General features: G+C 40.1%; 1 protein-coding gene and 1 pseudogene across 1 annotated transcript in view; one reads left to right on the top strand and one right to left on the bottom strand.

Moving 5' to 3' along the window:
• Positions 1-25753, bottom strand: part of PAPPA2 (pappalysin 2) — a 456471-nt gene extending 430718 nt beyond the window's left edge. Inside the window, exon 1 of the mRNA XM_072830732.1 lies at positions 25617-25753. The gene's annotated coding sequence lies outside the window, so the exon portion shown is untranslated. The remainder of the gene's footprint in view (positions 1-25616) is intronic.
• Positions 17561-23628, top strand: LOC140636064 (small ribosomal subunit protein eS4-like; annotated as a pseudogene).
• Positions 25754-26018: the final 265 nt, after the last annotated feature.

The raw sequence follows: 26018 nt of genomic DNA, 5'->3' as shown, positions 1-26018 counted from the left end.
GCCACTTTGTTGGACTAATCATACTTGATTAGATTAGAACAGTACTTGTTGACTGACTACTCCACTTTCTTCCTGACTTTCATGACACCAAACAACCCTCCTGGTTTTCTCCCAGAACTTATTCCTCTGCTAGAATTCTATATGCTGGAGTGTCCAGGGATCTGACTGGAGCCCCCATTCTTCCCCAGGCTTATGCTTTCCCTGGGTAAACTCTTCCAGTCTCAAAGATTTAAATGCTGCCCATGTATTGATGACTACTACTAGGCTGTATCTCTATCTTTTATCTTTTTACACCCCTCTAGACTCATATCCAACTACCTATAAGACAGCTTTGGTGAATTCACATCACCTATGGATCTTAAACTCAACATGGTCAAACAGAACTCTTAATTTCTCAGTCTCTCATTCCTACCTTACTTGTCTCCTACTTTGCTATTTCAGTACGTGGCCCCAGCATCCACTCAGATGTTCAAGGCAACACTCAACAAATTATAATCATTTAATTGCCCTCACTTCTTTTTTTTTTTTTTTTTTAATGATAGTTACACAGAGAGAGAGAGAGGCAGAGACATAGGCAGAGGGAGAAGCAGGCTCCATGCACTGGGAGCCTGACGTGGGATTCGATCCTGGGTCTCCAGGATCACGCCCTGAGCCAAAGGCAGGCGCTAAACCACTGCGCCACCCAGGGATCCCTGCCCTCACTTCTTAATCTACATCACTAAACTCTTTATCAATCCTACCTCCAAGAGTGCCAAATCCTGTCACTTTAATTCCACTACAATGGCCATCTTCTAAGCTTTCATCCTGTTATAGACTTCTAATGGGCCTCCTTTGGCCCACTCCCATTGGCTTTCCATATAGCACCCGGAGTGGATGTAAGGAGGCTGTTAGCAAGTTGTAACAGGGGTGTGAATTCTGATCACTTGATTAAAACAGTGGAGGAGATAAACTGAGACTACATAAAATCCCATTTCTCATCCCATTTTTACCCATTAGTTTTGGCACTCAGTAATTTATCTTATTTACATTAATTATTCCTCTGATGGTTGCCAATGGTGATTATCTAACACCATCATTCCTTCTATATTATTAGTTGGCTTTCTACTATAAGGAACAACTTTCTCTTCTTTTCTCCCATTTATTTACTCACTCATGTATATCAATGTAAACTCATGAGTTCCTTTTTCACTCAGTAGGTTATAATCCATAACTAACATAGTTTACTTTGATGCTCAGCTTATTCTAGATTTGGCCTGTGGGAGCCCCTCAAGCTGGTTTCTGTGTCCTTGCCAAGCTTCCATCATTTTTTGAGCACTTTTTTCTTTCTGATACAAGATATTGTAGGCTCATCTTAGGCTTTGCCCCAAACCTAGTATCCACATATTTTCAAGCAGAGAGTGGCATTTGGAATCCAAGATCTGGGCTCTAGATATGCTCAACACTATTGGGTATTGCTGTTCCCAGTGTCTTTCAGTGAACAGAACTAGAAAATATGTATACATGTATACATATATATATACACAAAGATACTTGCATCCACACATGTACGCATATACATACATATATAATACATACACATATACACAAGTATACATTTATACTTTTTTATGTATCCATAATTTCCTATCAATACCTTCAACTCTAACACATACATTTCATTCTAGCTTTGCCCCTTCCCATACTTGTTTCTTTCATCTCTGACAATGAAAAATACATTCCTTCCAACTCCCATCTTATAGCTTACCTCCTGACACTGCCAGGGAGTGACCCACTCTGGCCAGGGCCCCAAGCCCCACTTCTGCCTGCCTGCCAGTCCTTTTTTGTGCTATCCTCACACACATCACCATATTTTAATTCTCTTAAAAGGGCTTATTTTCAGTGTACCCTTACTAGAATAAATATTTGTTGACTGAAAAAATGAACTCACACATGCATGCTTCACAAGCAGGATCCTGAAATAAATATCAAATTGGGGAATCATGGCAGAAGGAGGGAGATAGCAAATCATGGATAAATAGCACTAGGCAGGCCTTGAAGTCTAAATTCCAGGATAAATAAATAAATAAATAAATAAATAAATAAATAAATAAATAAATTTATTTCCAGGACAGTATACTTTTTTTTATTGGAGTTTGATTTGCCAACATATAGCATAACACCCAGTGCTTATCCTGTCAAGTGCCTCCCTCAGTGCCCGTCACCCAGTCACCCCACCCCCCCCACCCACCTCCCTTTCCACTACCCCTTGTTCGTTTCCCAGAGTTAGGTGTCTCTCGTGTTCCAGGACAGTATACTTTCATAGGTCTTTCTTTATGGAAAGGTCATCAAAGACAACAAGTGAGAATCTTTATTTGTTAGAGCAGCTGAAATTAAAAAGGATAAATACATTTCAGAAAGCAGGGTTTTAAAAAACATAGACATCAATCTTCAGAGAGAGAAGTTCTAAAGCCAATCAAGAACAATATACAGGAGGCATCTGGGTGGCTGAGTCAGTTGGGCATCTGACTCTTGATTTCAGCTCAGGCCATGATCTCAGGGTCATGGGATAGAGCCTTGCGTTAGGCTTCACACTCAGCCAGGAATCTCCTTAAAGATACTCTCTCACTGCTCCACTCCCCTCTCTCAAATTGATAAATAAATCTTTAAAAAAAAAGAAGAAAGAAAAGAAAAGAAAAGAAAAGAAAAGAAAAGAAAAGAAAAGAAAAGAAAAGAAAAGAAAAGAAAAGAAAAGAAAGAAGAGAAAAGAAAAGAAAAAAGAAAAAAGAAAAGAAAAGAAAAGAAAAAAGAACCTCATGCAGAAGGGATGATGAGAGGAGCTTCCCCAGGACAGAAGGCATCTGGTCTGAGAAAAGTTAAAGAAAAAAAAAAAGAGTAAAAATAAAAAAGAACAAACAGAAAACTGAAAATGGAGTTGGTGACCAAACCAGTGAGCTCTCTCAGCCACCTCAGAAGACAAGGACATGGGGCACCAGGCTGGCTCAGTCAGTATAGCATGAGATTCTTGATCTCAGGGTTCTAAGTTCAAGCTCACATTGAGTACAGAGATTACTTAAAAATTATTTTTAATCTTAGAAAAAAAAAAAGACAAGTACACAAATGCACCCCATGACTGAAAGCAAAGGAACATTCATGAACAGAGGTGAAGTCAAAATCATGACTAATTGATGAGAGAACTTGGTTACCAAACAAAGCTGCTTTTATCTTATCAAAAGGAACATGGGAGTCATCCTTGAGGATTATACAAATTACAAGAAATTTCAAGGACACAGACAATAAGGAGTATATTGTAAAATAACAGCATACAGAAATGCATACTGCATATGATGTAAGGCACTCAGCCTCTCTACAACTGTGAGACCACAGTATTGTGGAATCCTCACAGATCACTCTAACATACCTATCTTCCAGGTTTCTGGCACATCACATTTACTGAGATTATTTGTATGCATCCAAATAATATTGGCTTTTGCACCTCTGGATGTAACTTCTGGTTGAGAACTTTGCTTAATACTAAACTATCTGCAAGATTTCCAAAATAACTGGCAGAAATTTCTGCAACTCTGTGTGGAAAGTGTCAACAATTATAAGGTATCATCAGAAAGTTGTGATCTGTCAACACTCATATTTGGATCTCCGTGGCCTGCTAGAAAATGTTTAACAGCTATTTGGGGGGAGGTAGGAGCATTGATTTGTAGCACTGGCCAATTTCTGGGATGTAAATACTCCAAGCATGATCAATTTCAAAATACAATCTCAATGTCTCTGCAAAAGGATTTGGGAGAAGCATATAATTATCTCTTGTAAGATGGTGCAAACTTCAGTCACCTGCAGCCCACCATTGTCTATACACATATTACTGTTCTTGGTCTTTCTTTGTACGTGTACTTTAAAATTGTTAGTAGGGTCACCTGGGTGGCTCAGAAGTTGAGCATCTGCCTTTGGCTCAGGTCATGATCTCAGGGTCCTGGGATCAAGTCCTGCAATGGGCTCCCCACAAGGAACCTACTTCTTCCTCTTCCTATGTCTCTGCCTCTGTGTCTCTCATGAATAAATAAATAATTTTTTAATTGTTAGTGTATAACTGGAGTAGTGGTTGAGTTTGTTTTCTGTTTGGGGAGTTTCTAAAATTTATTTATTTTAAAGAGATTACAAGAGCAGACAAGTTGGGGTGAGGGGCAGGGGGGAAGGAAGGCAGAAGCAAACTCCCCGCTGAGTGTGAAGCCCCAGTGCAGGACTCAATCTCACAACCCTGAATCACAACCTGAGCCAAAATCAAGAGTATGATGCTTAACCTACTGAGCCACCCAGATGCCCCTTTTGTTTGGTTGTTTGTGGGGTTTTTTTATTTTATTTTATTTATTCATTCATGAAAGAAGGGGGAGAGGCAGAGACACAGGCAGAGGGAGAAGCAGGCTCCCTGTGGGGAGCCTGATGCAGGACTCGATCCTGGGACTCCAGGATCACGTCCTGAGCCAAAGGCAGACGCTCAACCGCTAAGCCACCCAGGCGCCCCCCGCCCTTCTGTTTGGTTTTTAACAGAAAATAGAAGAGATACAGCTCCTTTTCTCATTTCATAATTGCTACCCATGTATGACCATGATGGGCAAAGAGGGTTTTATTTTCTATTTGACAAAGCTGCTCTGACAATGCCGATGAGTCTATTCCTTATACACGAAGCATTTTATAATATGTGCTAATGCTACATGACAAAATATTCTAATTCCTAATATCTAATATTCAGATTCAATGTGTGTAACTGAAAACACATCCATTTGAACTCATTTTTTAAATGGTTCTTAAAGTAAATAGCTCTTTCTTTGTAAAAAATGGAGGTTGCTAAGATTATTGAATAATAATGGCTTATTTCATGGATTTTGGTATAATATACTAATATGCTATTAACAGTTTTCTATAAAAGTTGCTTTTTAGGGATCCCTGGGTGGCGCAGTGGTTTGGCGCCTGCCTTTGGCCCAGGGCGCGATCCTGGAGACCCGGGATCGAATCCCACGTCAGGCATGGAGCCACGTCAGTGCATGGAGCCTGCTTCTCCCTCTGCCTGTGTCTCTGCCTCTTTCTCTCTCTCTGTGTGACTATCATAAATAAATAAAAATTTTAAAAAATTTTTTAAAAAGTTGCTTTTTAGCAATTTTTATTCAGACATTGTTTTTCCTTAAATTATACATAGAAAAGGGTGTGTGTGTGTGCACACGGGTGTGCACATTTGCTGGGTTTTCTTTTGCTTGTTTTATGGAATCAGGAAAGAATTTGGATCTGAATGTGTAATAAAATCATTTTTATGTTGGCATGCTGGGATGCAGTTGCCAAATTCCTGAAGAAAATAAGCATTTGAACTAAAGTAAAAAACACCTCTTATGCAGCTGAATCATGAACCTTCTAATTAAAACTGTAGCCCTCATTTTCATAATGCTTTGCAGTTTTCAAAGGGCTTTTAAATGCATTGTGCCTTTTGATGGACTTTTTGATGAAGTGTAGTTAAATGCAATATCATAGGAGTTTCAGGTGTATGACCTAGTGATTCAGCTATTTACATTACAAAGTGATGACCATGATAAACCTAGCTACCAACTATAACAATACAAAGTTGTTATGTATTATTAACTCTATTCCCTATGCACATTGTATCCCCATGTTTCATTTATTTTATAAGTGAAAATTTTTACCTTTTAATCTCCTTCCCCTATTTTCCCCATCTTCTCACCTTTCTTCTCCCCTCTAACAACCACCAGCCTGTTTTCTGTATCTATGAGTCTGTTTCTGTTTTTTGTTGTTGTTCATTTGTTTTGTTTCTTAGATCCCACACCTAAGTGAAATAATATGGTATTTATCTTTCTCTGACTTATTTTACTTAGCATAATACCCTCTAGGTCCATCCATGTTGTTGTAAATGGCAAGATCTCATTATTTTTTGTGGCTGAGTAATATTCCATTAGATAGATAGATGATAGATAGATAGATATAAATTCCACATTTCCTTTATCCATTCATCTATCAATGGCCAGTGCAGAGCTCAGTCTCATAAGCCCAAGATCACAACCTGAGCCAAAATCAAGAGTCTGAGGCTTACCCTACTGAGCCACCCAGGTGCTCAGGAGAATGCTCTTAAATCTAAGGTGCAACATGAGATTTTCTCTGGGTCTGGAAGGGCAACTGGACTTGGACAAAGAAGAGGCAAGGAAGTATCTTTAGGGAAATTAGAGAACTGAAGCCATGCAGCAGGTAGGTGGGCAACATGAAGTTAAACCACAGAGTGGACACTGAGGCTAACTTTTCAACTGATAGTGAAATTTTAAATAACAGATGTCTTCTAAGAAGTGCTTAATCCTCTGCCCAATATAGCATGAAAATCTGTAGGCTGGGTGTATACATTGGCCCCAAAGCTTGAAGCATCCTGGTTCCTTCATGGACTTGTGAGAAGTGACTAGCAAAATATGTACAAACTACAGAACATGTCAAAAAGTTCAGAGTTCTTCCTAATCAACAATACAGAAGGAAGAAAATATGGTAATTGCATCCAATTCTACAGTCCACTGAAGAGGAGAGAGCCCTAAGGAAAAAAAAAAAAAATGGGCCATGGTAGCAAAGAGGACAATACTGTGATAGCAATGATGGTGACAACAGAAGTGTGCCCGGAGGGTTTACGACACCCCAGGAATTGTGCTTTACCTACATTACTTCATTTTATCCCCACTGAACCTTTATGACATTTATTATTAGACAGGACTTCTGGTAACAAATCATGTAAAATTAGCTTGGAATCACTTAGCATCAAAGGGGATTAATCATCTGGTCTAACTAGAAAGGCCAGAGGTAGATATTCCAGGCTTCAGAAGTGGCTGAATCCAGGGAACCAAATGATATTATCAGGATTCCATCAGTGTTTTCATTTTTCAGCTCATTTTACTCTGACTGTTGGCTTCGTTTGCAGCCACTCTTGGCATACCTGGGGAAATTGACAGCTGGAAGCTGCAAGCCTACAATTTACACTTAGAAGTCAAAAGGAAAAGAAACTTTCTCTCCTGTTCACTCCCTCTCTCTTGCTTTGCCTCCTCTCTTCCTCTTCTTTACTCCATCATGGAAGGCTTTGGATGGCCCTACTACATGTCATGGGCACACACAACATTCACACCAGACACTCCAAGGGCCAGGCTGGAGACCTGTGGCCAACCATTTCCACCACAGATAATGGGACTGACAGACCTGCTGGCACCATAAAAGAATGGGGGTGGGGGGAGTTCCCAGAGGAAAGCAATCTGCTAGGCATATGTCCACTACAGGTAAACACTAACATTATCCCTATTTGGCGATGAGAAAATTGAGGCTCTGGATGGTTAAGTTTGAAACTAGGCTTTGGAATAAGACCGCTCATTGTTAAACCAATAGCTGTTAGGCTGAGAAGCTTTAGAAAAGGACTGGGCTTGAACCCTATCCAGATAATTAATCCAGAATCCAAGTGATAAGAACTGGGGAACATATTTTTTTAATATTCTTAAGTGATTGTAATATGCAGCCAGTTTTGAGAATTCCCATCCTACACACTAGGTCCCTTTAGTAAGAAACCCCAGGCTGCACACAATGCTCCCATCAGCCACCTTCATCATTTAGCATCTAAGACTGAACTGATACTTTACCTGCCTCCCTGCCTCATCTTCATATCTACCCACACCGCATCTTCACAGCTACAAACCCTCATACCTCATTTGACACAACAGGCATTCATTAAATCATCTGCTAAACTATAGCTCCCCAGACTTTCATATAAACACCCAGGGCTCAGAGGGGAAAACATCTTCATGATGTAGTAGTGAGGATAATGACAGGAAGGAGAAAAAGGAAAAGGAAGAGTAATACATTGTCCATATTTTCTGAGTTAAAGACAAAAGAGAAAAAAATAAGGATCTCAGTAGGTAAGATTATCATGTAGCATAAATTATTTTTCCAAATTAACATACCCTTCAAGCCAGCTCCTCAGCTTTCATTCTGCCAGGTTCATTTAATTATGACATCCTACTCCCCAGTTAAAGACTAATTAAGCTTGTCAGCACCTTTCTAGAATATTAACTCTTATTCTTTAAAAAGCTAGGCTTCATTAAATAAAAATCTTTTATGGAAAAGCAGTATATTCTAATGACTTCTTGATCTCTCATTTCATTTGACTGCACCATACTAAACAATGGGTTTATTCTGATCAAAAGTTTAAGATTAATTTTATTGCAGTCAAGCAACTGCACATTGGTTAAGAGCTTATATTAGAGCTCTGCTAACATAATAGCTATTGGCTCTGTGTTCCTTTTGGTAATTTGTTTCTTTCTCACAAAATAGCTTGTGCTCTCAGACTTGCATTTTCCCCTGTCAGACTCCTGAGCCTGTGTTTCATCTCTATTTGGGTGTGGAGGTGTATGCAGGGTAACTCTAATTTTCCCTACTTGTCTCTTTCCTAGAACCTCTCCATTTTCAGCTGCCCTGGGATTTCCCTTTACACTGCACCTGCCCTGACTCTGGACTCCACCCCAGCATGGGCCAACCTCGTAAATGTTTATGAGATGGCCTGCAGCAGACCATAGGTGCCAACCACGAACACCTGCTACTTCCTCACTTTTCTCCTGATCTTCAGTGCCCACCACCTGCTGGACTCGGGCATTCCTTCCATCCAGAGGGTTCCTGGGTTTTGCATATCTGCATAATCATCCAATTATCAGTCTGCCAGGGGGTTTATTTCCAAAAAAATATTGGACACTAAAGTATGTTTCAGGCAACTCAGCTGAGCCCTGAGGCTAAAGAAGTATTTGCCTAAAAGGATCCTTCCAGTGAAATTCCAAGGTTTATTGGCAATCATGGCCCTTTTGGTCATATTTTTTCCAAGGTTCTTGTTTGTTCACTTTTACTGTCAGTAACCACTAAGGGGGAAAAAAAGGCCTGATTTGGGTGCAGAAAAAGATTGTATGTTTCCTCCGAGTAAGAATCTAGGATTTCCTATAGGAACCTGATGGTCATGTACTCACTGCTCCTGTCCCCATGGACTGCCACTGCCACCACTGCAGGACATTAGACTTATTCCCACAGGAAAATGTGTTATGTGTACACACAATAAGTGTGCAGCAATAGCAATGTCCCTTTACTTCATCTCCCAGTAAGGCCCTACCCCTAACCCTATAAGAGGTACTAGATGTCCAGAAGCAAGAGGAAACAGAAGTTCAGCTGCTCACCATTCTTAACTGCACTTATCTTCTTCATTCAGTTTTTTTGTTTTTGTTTTTGTTTGTTTGTTTTTTTGTTTTTTGAGGGGAAGAGAGATAAAGAAAGAAAGCGCTGATGTAGGGGGAGAAGAGGGAGGAGAGAAAGCATCTTAAGCAGGCTCCAGGCCCAGTGCAGAGCCCAACACAAGGCTCAATTTCACGACCCTGAGACCATGACCTGAGCTGAAATCAAGAGTCAGATGCTTAACCAACTGAGCCACCCAGGCACCCCATATTTGCAAAATGTTTAATATCTGGCTTAACAGAAAACAGATGGATTCTCATATCTGCTTCCACTTTGAAGCTTTTGTGGTACCACGTTTCATGTAATGGTGAAAAATTACACTATTCACTCACAGAATATTGAGAATGGAAAAAAGGAAAATGCTAATATTATTATAAGAATAGTTTTAACCTGGGGATCCCTGGGTGGCTCAGTGGTTTAGTGTCTGCTTTCGGCCCAGGGCGTGATCCTGGAGACCCAGGATCGAGTCCCACATCAGGCTCCCTGCATGGAGTCTGCTTCTCCCTCTGCCTCTCTCTGTGTCTCTCATGAATAAATAAATAAATAAAATCTTAAAAAAAAGAATAGTTTTAACTTTATGGAGATCCTGAAAAGAACCCACAGAAGTTCACAGACCATACTTTAATAAGTACATCTGACCCATGGTAAATACCACCCAGCCCAGCCTAGGCCTGGAGACACCACACTCCAATCTAATCCCAGGAAGATGACCATGAGATAGGAATTTGAACAGTATTTATATACAGCTGACCCCTAAACAACACAGGGGTTAGGAGCACTGGCCCCTTGTGCAGTTGAAAATCCACATACAGCTTTTGATTGCCCACTTAACTACTAATAGCCTACCATTGACTGGAAGCCTTATCAATAACATAAACAGGTGATTAACACATATTTTGAATTTTTTTTTTAAGATTTATTTATTCAGAGAGAGCGCGAGAGAGGCAGAGACACAGGCAGAGGGAGAAGCAGGCATCATACAGAGAGCCTGATGTGGGACTTGATCCAGGGTCTCCAGGATCACACCCCGGGCTGCAGGCAGCGCTAAACCACTGCGCCACCAGGGCTGCCCTATTTTGAATTTTATATGTATTATATACTGTATTCTTACAATAAAATAAGCTAGAGGAAAGAGAATGCTATTAAGAAAATCACGAGAAGGGATCCCTGGGTGGCGCAGCGGTTTGGCGCCTGCCTTTGGCCCAGGGCGCGATCCTGGAGACCCGGGATTGAGTCCCACGTCGGGCTCCCGGTGCATGGAGCCTGCTTCTCCCTCTGCCTGTGTCTCTGCCTCTCTCTCTCTCTCTGTAACTATCATAAATAAATAAAAAAATTAAAAAAAAATTTAAAAAAAAAAAAAAGAAAGAAAATCACGAGAAGAAAATACATTTAGAGGACTGGACTGTATTAATTGATAACAATGTGTATATGTAGACATGGCTTTAAATCCTAGTGTTTTCAGGATCCCTGGGTGGCGCAGCGGTTTGGCACCTGCCTTTGGCCCAGGGCGTGATCCTGGAGACCCGGGATCGAATCCCACGTCAGGCTCCCGGTGCATGGAGCCTGCTTCTCCCCCTCTGCCTGTGTCTCTGCCTCTCTCTCTCTCTGTGATGACTATCATAAATAAATAATAATAAAAAAGTCATTTGTCTTAAAATAAATAAATCCTAGTGTTTTCACTTAATCAGTGAGGATGCATTTAGCAACAAGTAGCTAAAAACCAACCAACACTGGTTTAAGGGATAAGAATATTTATTATATGTCCTAAATCCTAAGAAGGGTGGGGTCAGGATTGGCTGATTCAGCAGTCTTCCTACCTCCCCATTCTGCCATCTTCATTACATCCCCCATTCTTTGCTTTCTCCTTTCATGTTTGCTCGATGGCATCAAGTGCCGCATGCATCACAGCCTCACACCAGAGCATCCAGAGGCACGGAAAGCGTGAAGTGTCCTTTTAAAAACAAGAATAAGCTTTCCAGAAACCCCACAGTGGATATCTTCTCATCTCATTGGCCAAAACTGTCTTTCCACCCATGCCGGAACCGATTTGTTGGCAAGGGGAAGGACATCACCATGACTGAATTAGACCAACAAAAACTCACCCCTGAAGCTAAAGAGGGAAGCTGCTCTGAATGGTGAGAAATACTGGGGTTCTCTTTGCTAAATAAAGGAGAGACTAGTTATTGGGTGGGTGACAAATAGTGTCTTCTCGCCTTCTTTCTAGCCGTGTTACCTTGGAGAGGTTACTTAACATTTCTCAGCCTCAGATTTCTTATCTACTAAGTGCAAATAATTAGAGTACCTACCATCTAGATATTTATGAGGATTAAATAGGATTGTTCAGAAGCAGCCACTTAGCATAGTGCCTGACACAAAATAAGCACCCAATAAATGTTAGCTATTAATGTGCTACCTAATTCTCAATACACTTTCTAATTAGACATCCTTTCAGATATCTGAGCTGACTTCCCTCCTTCTTCTAATAGCTAATAACATCCTCTATAATAATCTATCACATGATTGAAAGGTTTTCTTATGTTTTAATCACTGAGCTGCTTCTTTTCTACTGTCCCTTCACCATTTATCCAACCTAAAGAGTAGAACAAGAATAGACTCTGCTAAATTAGCGGGCAAACACTGAGTATAATAAGAAAATCACTCTAATTCTGGCTATAACACAGCTTACTCTATTTGCAATGTCCAAGGATAATATTTGCTTTTTCACAATAAATTGTTGTAGACTCATATTTGGCTAATACAAGTGCACTGTGACCCTCAGGTCTTACTACTGTTTCTTTTTTTTTTTTTTTTTTACCACCATGTATTATTTCCTTCTGGCTGATCTGGGCCAAGTGTTTACATTATGTGCCACACAAAACAAAAGACTTCTTTCTGAGAACTGTCTCAGTTGCCTATGAAAAAGAACATCAGAAAGAGAAAAGTCTCAATTATAAAGTTTCATCAGGTTGGCATGGCAATATTATTTTGCAATTATAGAGAACTCTCCAGAATGATGTAGGGAATGCTGCTGAATTATGTATGCATGTTATAGGTTGGTTAAAAAAAAGGTATTGCTAGAATATGTCTCATATGAGATGAGTGAAATTTACATAAGTCATCTGACCTCTCTAGAGGCTTTGTGTTCTTTAGGTGTTTTGTGATGATTTATCTGAACAATTCCTCAGGATAATTTTAATATAGTCGTCTTTGTAAACAAGGCTGCAAAAAAACAAGAGAAAGAGCGCTGGCCTGGGAAGTTGCTGTGCAAGGTTCCAGACCTGCTTACTGCTGGTTATCTGTGAAACATCCAGCAATGGATGTGTCCTTTTTTTTTTTTTAATTTTTATTTATTTATTTTTAAAGGTTTTATTTATTTATTCATGAGAGACACAGAGAGAGAGAGAGAGGCAGAGACAAGCAGGCTCCACACAGGGAGCCTGATGCGGGACTCAATCCTGGGACTTCAGGATAATGCCTTGGGCCAAAGGCAGACGCTCAACCACTAAGCCACCCAGGCGTCCCAATTTTTATTTATTTATGATAGTCAGAGAGAGAGAAAGAGAGAGAGGCAGAGACACAGGCAGAGGGAGAAGCAGGCTCCATGCACCGGGAGTCCAATGTAGGATTCGATCCCAGGTCTCCAGGATCACGCCCTGGGCCAAAGGCAGGCGCCAAACCGCTACACCACCCAGGGATCCCTAATGGATGTCCTTAAGCCTCAGCTTCCTCATTCTCCACCCTGAACTTTGAAGCTCTGGTAATCTAAGCAGGGCTGATACTGCTAACTCTGGTTGCATTCTGGGATTTGAAAATACCTTCACAACACCATACTCATGCAATAGCTGATCCAGTGAGGTACATGGGTACTCTCCAAACATGCATCCCAGGTGCAGACAGCATGTAAGCTGTGTCTGTGTGACAACTTTTTGATCCTGCCTGCGTGTCTGCTTCTGTGTGTCAAGAGCAGTGTTTGGTGTCTATTGAAGATGTACTTCACCTGCATGGAAGTGCACCAGTAGAAATTTGTTAAAAAAAATACTTGAAGAAGGGGCACCTGGGTGGCTCAGTCAGCTAAGCATCTGACTTGATTTCAGCTCAGGTCATGATCTCAGGGTCATGAGACGGAGCCCTGAGTCATGCTCTGCACTGGGTAGGGAGCCTGCTTAAGATTCTCTCTCTCAAAAAAAAAAAAAAAAAAAAAAAAAAAAAAAAAAAAAAAAAGATTCTCTCTCTCTTGGGTAGGTAGGTCAGTTGGTAAGGGACCAACTCTTGATTTCCTCTAGGGTCATGATTTCAGGTTTGTGAAGTCAAGCCCCGAATCAGGTTTTGTGTTCTACATTGAGTCTGCTTAAGATTCTCTCCCTCTGGGATGCCTGGGTAACTCAATAGTTGAGCATCTGCCTTTGGCTCAGGGTGTAATCCCCAGAGTCCCGGGATTGAGTACCACATCAAGCTTCCTACATGGAACCCACTTCTCCCTCTGCCTATGTCTCTGCCTCTCTCTCTCTTTCTCTCTCTCTGTGTTTCGAATGAATGAATGAATGAATGAATGAATAAAATCTTATAAAAAAATTCTCTCCCTCTGCCCCTATCCTCCTCATGCTCACACCCTCTCCCTCTCTCACTGAAATAAACCTTTAAAAAAAAAAAAAAAGATTCTCTCTGCCCCCAGTCCCCTCTCCTTATGAAAAAAAAAATACTTGAAGAAAATATCTCAGTGTTTTTGATGATCAAATGGCACAGGGTGCCAGAGATGATCTAGAAACCCTCCCATCATACACATTCTTCATTTTCCATGTTAGAAAACATTGCTGCAGCAGGCTGGAGATGGAGTAGGACTGGAATATCGACTGGGTCTGCCTGTCCCAGAGACAGTGAAATTTTCACTAAAGCATGATACTTCTCCTAAGTATACCACAGTGTCAATGTCAGGAATTAGGCACTCATATAAACATAAAATACAAAAATTATGTTCATAAGGCTTTATTTCTCTTGCTTACAAGCAACTTACACCTCTATTCTCTTTTAATTTATTTTGAATTCCAGTTAACATAGTATTAAATTAGTTTCAGGTGTGCAATACAGTGACTCAACAACACTTTATTTCTTCTTTCATTTGAGCCTCAGCACAAAGAAAGCAGACACTTGGAAGGATTAAGTGACTTGCACAGTGTCGCTTAGCTAGCCTTGGAAGCCAGCTCCTCCAGCCCTGGTCTTGTATGTTTCCTGGACTTAGCCGTACCTTCCACCAAACAAGCTGATCACCAAAGAATGAAGTAGATCTTTCCTCAGCCTCTGGCTGCTGAGTGATCAACCTGAAAAGGGCTGGTCCAATTGGCAATATACTCCAAACAATTCACATGTTCTAATCTACTAATATTAACACTATAATTAAGTTTACTCTTAGGAAACTCCTGAACAGGAAACCAACCAGAAACCAGATGTTCCAGCTGATTTTTTTTTATTTTTATTTTTTAGTGCTCTGAAATGGCTCATTGCTACACATTTAACCATGTTAACACACAACTGTATGAATGGGTGGTTCACACAGACAAATCACTAAGCTAGTTTTTGATCCAGTTTTTACATCACGTAATATTGATAATTTCTTTGATTTGGAGCAGCAGCACAGTTTTCATGCAGGAGGGCCCTAGTGTTCATATCCCAGTTCAAACCATGCCTCTTTTACTAGCTGGGTAACCTTGGCATTCACAGAATGGAGATAAAATTGTACACATGCATCATAAAGTTAAGAGAATTAAATGTGGTAACACCTACAAAGAATGTAAAATTGTACCAAGCACACAGTAAGGACTTGATCTATGTTAGGTATTATTATTTATATAAAGGAATATCACATTATCCTCATTTTATAAACAGAGAAACAGACATAGAGAAGTTAGTGACTTTTCCTAAAGCTACAATGTCTTAAGTGGCCTTCTAGGAATTTATTTGCTAAAACCTTATTAAAGGTTAATTGATGTCAGGCTGAGAGCAAACACAAGAGTAAGGGAGAAAAGAGGAGGAACAACAGGCTAGCTAGGTGGGAGGGACTCCTTAAGGAGCCACAAGAAACAGCACTGAGTTGAATGTTGCCAATTTCACACTTTTGTTTTATTTAGTCTATTTAGTGATGAGTCTATGCTACCCTGCTTACCTCAAGTCATTTGGCTTTCCCTCAAAGTGTGACAACAGCAGAATAATCAAATCAAACAGAAAGACATATTTTAGGTCAATTATTAAGAGAACCTCTAAACAGAAGGCCTGCTGTGTCTAGGTCTATTCCATGTGACATAATAAATCTGTTTAAATTTGAGAGGTATCAGTTATATGGACACAACCTTCTTTTCTTATGAGGTCTATAATTTAGGGATACTTATTGCTGATAGTAAGTAAAAATAAATAAACAAACAAGCTAAATTAACAACTGAATTATCTATGATGGTGGTGCTGTCGTTCTAATTTCAGATCCACCTTGAATTAGTTGATACCTTGTTCAGTGAGACAAATCTACTGTCACTGGTTTAAGACAATATCAAAGTTCTATAGAGGTATCTAGACACTTACTCTCAATTTCTCAGTATGTGGACTGGCACATACTTCTCACTTTATGCATAGTATTGCATAAATATGAGAATATTTATTGTCAATTTCATGAGAAGGTCAGAAGTGGTCCCAGGGTTAACTTAAGGGCTCTGTGTCATTAAAAAGACCCAGACTCTTTTCTATTATTCCATTTTGCCATCCACACGATATGGGTTTCTATCCTAAAGTTTGTAATCTCACAGCCACAAGCTTCCAGAGCCCCAGATATTGCCTCCTCACTCAACATTCTCTAAAACAGGAAGGGAAGTAAGGGGGTAAGAGGATTTTCTTTCATGTGGCTCTATCTTCACTCAGAAAGGAGTATCTTGTCTAGAAAATCCCCCAAAGATTCCCTGGCTCATCCAACACTATCCCTATACTGAATATGCAAAGGAGAATGGGATGACTATGGCTGAATGAGGCCAATGGAGATCCAGTCTCTTGGGGTTTGACAGTCACCTGAACAAAATCAGAGGCTTCAACAAGAAAACACAAGGAATGGACAGATGTTAGGCAAGAAAGGAAGAATCTGCCACAGAAGTATTAGCTCTTTCCAGACCACACAAGGCTTAAAAAGGCCTACCCCCGGGGAAAATGTGGCATTGTGCAGGAGGATAAAGGATACACACTCAAATTTTTTAATTTTATGTAGACTTCTAATACAGTAGAAACTTCTAGAATTCAGAAAAGACTAGAAGACAATCTCCCACTCATGACCTCCTAAGCAGGGTTCTTAACCTTATAAAGCATCCTTTTCCTTGTTTCTAAAATGGATTTATAATAGGACTTTCCTCAGAGGTGTGTTTTGAGGATTTGAAAAGCTAATAAAGGGCACGCCTGAGTGGCTCAGCAATTGAGCGTCTGCCTTCGGCTCAAGGTGTGATCCTGGAGTCCCAGCATCAAGTCCCACATCGGAAAAAAAAAAAAAAGTCCCACATCGGGTTCCCTGCATGGAGCCTGCTTCTCCCTCTGCCTGGGTCTCTGCCTCTCTCTGTGTGTCTCTCATGAATAAAAAAAAATAAAATAAAATAAAGTTAAAAAGTTAAAAAAAAAAGTTAATAGAAATCACCTAGGTCTTGGCATATGGCAAGCCCTAAATAAATCTTCCCTTATTATTACTACTAAGTGGTTATTGGGATTAAGTTTGAGTTTCTACATAATCCAGGGTTAGAAAATCATGAGAGCTTGAGAATTTGAAGATACTTAGGGCAGCTTCTGGGACTCATTTAACCTAAGTGCACAAGGAAAGAATGGGCAGGTGCAGAGAAATACTATGGGCCATACAGGTGACTTCTGAGAGAAGGATATCAAGGAACGCACTCTGAACCAAGAGATATTCAGTGGACTCAGATCTGTCTCAAGGTCCAGCAACACCCAAGAAGCTAGCAGTATCAAGTCATTGGCCCTTACATAGTCTTGCTCCCATAAGTCACATTGGGGGCCAGTTTGATGAAGCTAAGAGCTTCAAGGGTGAGACCTGTGGAGCAGCGGGCTATGCCTTTAGAAGGGTTGCTGAGGTTGTGATGCTATGCTCTCTCTTGACCGGAGCGGCTGGGAGTTACCATGGCCAGCACGAAGTCACTGCATGCAACAATACAGAGAGGAATGGTCACCAGGGGCTGGGGCCTCTGGCATGCCCTGTCATGGAGGGCCATGAGCCACAAAAGCAGGTATTGTCAACAGTGATTTCGAAAAGATGGTGCTGCAACCTGACAAGACGACTGATGTTCATGATTCAAAGCAGCAGACCCTAAATGGGAACTGGAAGATCTTATCACTCATACGTTCTGGCTCTCCTCACCATCAGTGCAGGGGATCAAAGTGCTGGTTGCTGAACAGCAAACTGTAGAGGGAAGAGCATGGACTTGGGAGTCAAAAGACCTGGACTTAAAAAAAAAAAAAAAAAAAAAAAAAAGACCTGGACTTGAGTTCTGGATTTTCCATTCTGTGATCTTGGGTAAGTCCCTTAACCCTCTGAGCTTCAGAGGATTTAATAAGCCAATATATGTATAAATGCTTTATAACAAAAAAAAAATGCTTTATAACATATAAAGTACCAGGAAAATCAAAATCACTGTTCTCATTTTTTTTTCAGTATATTCTTCAATGAATAGTAAAATTAAGAATTTTGCACATGGGAACCTGAAGGGTAATAGCCCCAGAAAATCTGAGTAGGGGCCCAAACAACTGTGGAAGCCCCCACCTCACCTCCAACAGGAACTTTAGTTACAAAAATTAGTTTGGAGAATGAGAGTCTCACTAACGAATAGGGGGATCAGATTCAAATTTGTGATCTCATCTTTAGGCCTCTGCATAGATGTGGTACAAGTTTTCAGCTGTTTTAATGTGCTTGAAATCCCATTTGTTTCAAATGAAAAACCACCTGAAAGTTTCCTGAAGAGTGTTTTTTTAGGGAAAATTTAAGCATAACATATCTGTGGTTGAACTTCTGTCAGTACAGTCCCTTCCAAAGTTCCTTGAGAAAACCAGAAGGCAACAATATTTCAGCAGTTGGGAGAGAAGGACACATTACAAGATGTGATCACAGCTGCTGTGTTGTCAGGACATCCTTTTGATGCGTGCAGACTAGTCTCTCCACCCCAAGCCACCAGTCTCAAGGATTCCCTGCACACATCAGGGTGGGGGCACCACCTCCTTGTCTCCCTTGCCTTGGGCATTGTCTTCTGTTTTGGCAACTAGTGCACTTCTGACAGACTCCATCTGCCTATCCACTTTGAGTTTCCACTGCACTGACATCTGGGATTCAAAACTATTCAATCTACTGTCAACAGAATCTTCTTTTTAAAAAAATAATAATAATAAGGGGGGGGGGGAAAGTCAAGAAGTAAAGGAATCCAAACACCATCTAAAATGAAACAGAGAAACAGCATTCTTTTGGTCTTGTTTTTTAAATAGAGCTTTCCATCCCCCATGTGTTTATTCTATAATTAGAAAGTATGTTGTAGAAAGGGTGTTATGATCACCCTCTAAAAATCTTGTTTTTGTAACACTGAATTTACCATATGATATTAATTTGGGGAAAGAAAAACACAGGAAAGCAGCCACAGCACAAAGAGTTCGCAATGCAGTGCTATGGAGTTTCAGAGTCAAGAGGAATAGCTAAAAAAATAATAATGTCTATTAATGTTTTCAGGCATGAAAGTGATGAAATTGTCTAATTTGAGTCTACATTGACTCTTGCCTAAACTATGGCAATAGACTGAATTGATTATCCTGCTTCCCAATTTTTCCCTCCTCTGATTCAATCTCCAGAAATCACTGTCCTGAATCCCAAGTCTGATCATGCCCTCGCTCTGGTCAGAACCATTTAGTAGACCCTTATCACTTGCAGAACTAAAGACTGCCCCAAATTTGATAACAATACCTCTAAAGTCATTCTCTACAGAAGGGGTACTGCCTTCCGGGGGGGGGATTCTTTCCAATGGTTGAACTGACATGACTAGCTTTGAGGAAGCTGGGACTAGGGATACACACTCCCTGAGGTGACAAAGAACAATGCACCCCAAAATACTAATGGTGTACCCATTGAAAATCTCAGAGCCTACCTTTTCAAGCTTTCCTTTTTATTTTCTTCTTCTACCTCTGTCATATCCAACACTCCAACCCCCTTGACTAGTCCCACTTCTGACCTCAATGGTTGTACTCAGACAAGTCGCTAGTCTCAAATGTCCTTCCCAGTTCACCAACCTTTACTCCCCTCAATCCTTAAAAACCCAAAATAAACTATTCCTATCATCCAATCAACATTAACTTCTGCCATTTCTGTGGTTCCATATCACTTTGCTTATACTCCTGCTTTAACACTTACTGTATTTTGCTTTAATTAGTGCTATTTTTTTAAGATTTTATTTATTCATGAGAGATACAGAGAGAAAGACAGACATAGGCAGAGGGACAAGTGGGCTCCATACAGGGAGCCAGATGTAGGACTCAATCCCAGGACTCCAGGATCATGCCCTGAGCCAAAGACAGATGCTCAACTGCTGAGCCACCCAGGCATCCCATAATTAGTGCTATTTTTATTACTCTTATCTCTATTACCAAATAATACATTCCTGGAGGACAGGAACTGCCTTATTCATCTTTATATACCTCTAACACTGAGCACTCAGCACCTGGTGCTTTGTAGATTTGTTGAATTTAATTGAATTAAACTCTTTATTTTTGGGGTGCCTGGGTGGCTCAGTCGGTTAAGCACCTGCCTTTAGCTCAGGTCATGATCCCAAGGTCCTGGGCCTGAGCCCCATATTAGGCTCCCTGCTCAGTGGAAAGCCTATTTTTCCCTCTCCCTCTGTTGCTCCTCTTGCTTGTGTCTTCTCTCTATCTCTCTCTCTCTCTCTAATAAATAAAATCTTTTTAAAAAAATAAACTTATTATTTTTAGATATTTTTTCTATCATATATACGTGGGGACATTCTAAATTTTTGTTAAACTACTAGTGGATTTAATATGTAAAGTCTTATTTTATTAGTTCTTCACGGACAAAAATCTGTTTGAGTAAATTGCAAAAATGGTTGGTTTCCTGCCCCTGTAACTTAGGGTTAAATCCTTTCAAAAAAAAAAAAAAAAAAAAACAGCCAAAAGGAGTTAGTCTTCCAAAAGTCACAAGGAAAAGGAAAATGTAATTTTTTGGTGTTACCCAGTGAGATCTTTGTGTACACATAGCTCCCCAAATGACTAAACTTTACAAATTCACTTGATTTTTAATTCAACTTTCAAAAAAAAAAAAAAAAATTCAGTCACCTTTGGACCGGGATGAAACGTGGAAAATTCCAACTCACAGTAAGGTTTTTTTTTCCCCCTAGGAAGCAGTGAGCAAATGAAAACAAGGTTTGGCGGGAGCATTTTACCACCTCTACCATAGGACGGGTCATTGCCAGCGCCATACTTGTTGATGAGACATTTGGCAAAAAGCCTGTTGCAAAAATATAGTCTGTGACTTTATTTTGCTGGAGATTTCATCCGTGAAGATTTTCTTTTCCAGTTACAAAGTTCTCCCAAGAGGGACATAGCTGCTTTTTTGGAAACCTGTGAAGTGTTGGCAAGTCTTGCCCTGTTTACCATGGAAACTTGTACTTGGATAGAATTACAGTGTATGACCTGGTACAAGCATAGATGGATGTTTGATGCCTGCTATTTTCTCTTCATGTTGATTTGGAAATTATAAATCATGGGACGAGATCCAATAAGTTTGATCCTTCCAGTTCATTTGTTCATCATGGCATACGGTCATACCTGCACAGACTTGAAAATACATTGGCAGATGACAGAACATATGTTACAATTAAAATTTATGGGTTTGGTTCTGAGTAATCTGCACAGGGTTGCCTGAAAAGGGAGTAGACTATTGGTAAGCATGGATGATTTAATGTCTGCTTATCTGTTGTTTTTTCTTTAGGAGTTCGAAAATATCATATGGCTTTGAAATTGCATTGATGGGTTTTTTTTTTTTTAATAAGAAAGAAAAAAAGTAATTAGATGGGCCTGCAAGTAGATATTATCTGCTTTCCTCTAGCATCTGGCCCAGGATTGTGTAAGAGATTTGTTTTTATGTCGTTGGGAAATATTTAACAGTCTAGCATAAGACCTCTTTGCTTCTTGCCTGGATTATGGCAATAGTTTCTAACTTGATCCCAGACCACAATTCTTGCACCCCTCCCTCAACCTATTTGCCACAGTCTTACTGGCACTGTGATTCAAATAGCAGATCTGATCACCTCAATCCAAAGGTTAAAACCCGGGGATCCCTGGGTGGCTCAGCGGTTTGATGCCTGCCTTTGGCCCAGGGCGTGATCCTGGGGTCCTGGGGTCCCGGGATCGGGACCTCCATGCAGGAGCCTGCTTCTCCTCCGTCTGTGTCTCTGCCTCTCTATGTGTCTCTCATGAATAAATAAATAAAATCTTTAAAAATTAAGAAAAAACAAAGGTTAAAACCCTTCAAATAATTTAGGAGGGTTTTAAGGAGTAAGTGCGAAATTAGCATAGCATACAACATTCTATCCTAATCTTTTCTCTCACCTCATATGACTATATATACTCCTCTGTATCCCTTGTCACTCACTCAGATATCACTCAATTGTGCCTCTCTGCCTTTGAACCAGCAACTCCCATGCATAGAACATCATCTCTCCCTGCCTTTCCATGGCTTGCTTCTATTCATCTTTCACCCCATGTGCCATTTTCTCTAGAAACCAACCGAAACTTTCTCATCTAGAAAAGCTGACCTGCACAAGTGTTGAAGTAGCACTTGTGCATATCTCTAGAATAGCAGCTATCACATAGTACTGCACTGTAATAACATGCAAGTTCCAAGAGACCACATTTTATCCAGAGCCTACCAAATATCCTGGTATGTAGAAGGTTCTCAATAAAAACTGATCACATTATGAATGAACTAAAAGGATGAATAAAGGAATAAAAGTTTGCATTTATATTATACTTGTTTTTCTGGTTATACTTTTAGACACTCAGAATTCTTGAATTTTCCATCTTGAAAGAATCTTAATGATCAGGAATTATTTTTTCCCTTTTTACCATTTTGAGAAAACAAAGTAATTTAAGAACCAAGTTGAACTATGGTTCAGAAATGGTAAATATGGTAAAGAAAATGTACACAAGCTAAGAACTGAAGAATTCTCATTTCATGACTTTTTACCATTTTGAGAAAACAAAGTAATTTAAGAACCAAGTTGAACTATGGTTCAGAAATGGTAAATATGGTAAAGAAAATGTACACAAGCTAAGAACTGAAGAATTCTCATTTCATGACTAGCACAGCCATGGCTCATGATCCAAAGAAGAATCTGAAGTGTGTATCAGTTCTAAAGCAGTAGATGCTAATAATCTGACTAGTGGGTTTGCTCCTTATCCATCTATCAGTCCCCAGCTGAGAGAATGTCTTCTCCTCATTGTTTTCTAAGGAATACACTTAAGTATGCTCAGATAAGAGATGAAATAAAGATCTGCATTCAGCAGTCCAGTAAAATTGATGGCAAGGTCCAAACTGATATAACCTTCCCTATTGGTTTAGTAGAGGCTATCGGCATTGACAACACTGAAGAGAATTTCTATCTCATCTATATGACACCAAAGGCCCTTTGCTGTTCGTTATATTATACTCTATTATGCCATGTACAAATTGGCAAAGTGAGAAAGGTCTTTTAGGGCACAAAATGAATTCCTTTTCACAGGGATTTCATTTCATAGGGATACCCTATGATGCTCACACCAGCTGTCATCCTGATCCCTCATCAAGGTAAATGAAACCATTCAGGTTGATTTGGAGATTGGCAAGATTACTGATTTCATCAAGTTTGACACTGGTCACCTGTATATAGTGACCAGAGGTGCTAACATAGAAAGAGTTGGTATGACCATCAACCAAGAGAGATATCCTGGTTCTTCTTATATTTTTAAAGATTTATTTATTTTAGACAGAGAGAGAGCATGAGCAGAGGGAGGGGCAGAGGGAGAGGGGGTGAGAGAGAGTCTCATGCAGATTATCCACTGGCCCCTTAATGGACTGAGCCACCCAGGTGCCCCCATCCTGGTTCTTTTGATATGGTTCATGTGAAAGATGCCAAAGGCAACAGCTCTGCCCCTCACCTCAACATTTTTATTATTGGCAAAGGCAAAAAACCAAGGATCTCTTCCCTGAGAAAAAGGAATCCATCTCCCATTGCTGAAGGAGAAACAAAAGACTGGCAGCCAAATAGAACAGTAGGTGAAATGATCTCCATGTGATGTGAGCTGAAGGGTCTTTGTACTTAATTAAAGATAACAAGGCAGAAATAGATCCATAAATACAAAGAACAAACTGATGGTTGCCAAAGAGGAGGTGGGGGGGGCAAAATGGGTGAAAGGCATAGGCTTCCTATTATGGAATAAGTAAGTCATGGGGATGAAAGGCACAGCATAGGCAATATAGTCAATGGTATTAGTTGTATATGTGACAGATGGTAGCTATACTTGAGGTGAACATAGCAAAGCATACAGAGTTGTTAAATCACTATGTTATATACCTGAAACAAATGTAAAGCTGTATGTCAGCTGTATTTCAATTTTTTAAAAAGATGGCAGGATTAGAAAGAAACAAAGAATTGAAGAATGGCACAACTTAAGAACTAAGTATTTATGATTTATGCAGTCATCATTCAAATGATTTTGTGACCCTTCAATGGGGAACATCTAAAATAAAAATCCCAACCTTAGTTTGTGACCAATAAGCTGCCTCCAGTTATCCCATAGATATTGGCAATTTTCAGGATAAAACCATTTTAAATTCACTTGAATACAAAAGGAATTAATATAAAATTCTTTAGCTATTTTGGGAAAAAAGGATGTGATTAATTTGAACCAGTAACAGGGCTTACAAATCCTTCTTATAGTTAAAACAAACTGCTTGCAGGATTGTGATCTAGTGTGACCTTTCTCTTATTCCTACATATGCACTGACAGTTCAAAAAACCCAGTTTAGTGCCATTAAACCCAGCTCCAGTCCAGAACTTAAACTTCATGACATCTTCCACCCAGGCTCCAATGGATAAAACCATCCAGGGTGTGTTACAAAGTATGGCAGACTTTCTAGCCCCCAGACCACAGCCCTCCCCACCCACTGCCCTCACTGGTCAATGTCTGACACTGTTTTAACACAAAGAAACACAAATGAAGAGAGAGAGAATAAGGCTTGAGATGTTGAAGAGAACACCTGCTGACTTAAATTCACACTGTCTAGTATGTTTCCCTTTTACCTTCTTTGCCAGGGAGCTCAGAGTCCAATTTATCATTCGGTTGTAATCAAACAGTTCTACTCTCTCTGTTTCAGTTAGAAGCCTCATTCCTTCTATTATATTTTATGGACTACCTGTTTGTGTCCCCCTCAAAATCATGTGTTGAAGCCCTAACCCTCAGTGTGGTTATATTTGGAGATGGAAGCCTTAGGGAATTAAAGTCAAGTTAGGTCATTATGATGGGGACCTGATTGAACAGGATTAGTGTCTTTACAGCATGAATGCTAGCATGTTCTCTTTTTCTTTCCCTTTTTCCCCCTGCCCTCCCTCCCTGCACACACATTAAAAGAAAGGTCATGTGAGGACACAGTAAGAAGGCAGCCAAAAAGAGAGCTCTCACCAGAAACCAAACAAGCTAAAACCTTGATCTCAGACTCCTAGCCCCCAAAACTCTGAGAAAATAAATTTGTTAAGTCATCCAATCTACAATATTTTGATATGGCAGCCCCAGCTCTTACATATATGATTCTCTCTTTATCTGACTCTTTACTGTTTACCCAGCAACTAGTCCCTAAGCTCTGGTTGCTATAAATTCTGCTGGGCTACATCTCCCATTGTCCATCCATCAATCACAAAAACTTTGAAAAAATAATTCATAAACTTAATGAAATTAAGACAGGTAATAACTTAGCACAATAATTTGGAGGCTACGCTCAAAATATACTTGCAACCTTAAATTCAACCTTCCCTACCACTTTTTAAGGAGTATTGCTATAATTTTATGGGATCCCTGGGTGGCGCAGCGGTTTGGCGCCTGCCTTTGGCCCAGGGCGCGATCCTGGAGACCCGGGATCGAATCCCACGTCGGGCTCCCGGTGCATGGAGCCTGCTTCTCCCTCTGCCTGTGTCTCTGCCTCTCTCTCTCTCTCTCTCTCTGTGACTATCATAAAATTAAAAAAAAAAAAAAATTAAAAAAAAAAAATTTTATAAAAAGCAGGGCACCTGGGTGGCTCAATTGGTTAAAACTTCAACTGTTGGTTTCGGCTCAGGTCATAATCTTGCAATTGGGAGATAGAGCCTTGAGTCAGGCTCCGTACTCAGTGCAGAGTCTGCTTCAGATTCTCTCTCTCTCTCCCTCGGCGCAAGCTCTCTCTCTCTCTCTCTCAAATAAAATCCTAAAAAAAAAAAAAAAAAAAAAAAGGCAACGACAATCTTTTTCCTTCTTATACTTCAGTATCCAGTTTTATAAGTAATGCTTCTATAAAGCTGGCAAAATTTCCAAGTGTGCTCCTGTGGCTTGATTTCATGGGACAGTGAATCCTTATCAAACACTGATAAAAGGGCAGCCCAGGTGGCTCAGCAGTTTAGCGCCACCTCCAGCCCAAGGTGTGATCCTGGAGACCT

The sequence above is a fragment of the Canis lupus genome, chromosome 6, assembly GCF_048164855.1.
Source record: "Canis lupus baileyi chromosome 6, mCanLup2.hap1, whole genome shotgun sequence".
Classification (NCBI taxonomy): domain Eukaryota; kingdom Metazoa; phylum Chordata; class Mammalia; order Carnivora; family Canidae; genus Canis; species Canis lupus.
The sequence above is the reverse complement of the archived record's forward strand: the minus strand, read 5'-3'. Positions and strand labels throughout refer to the sequence as shown.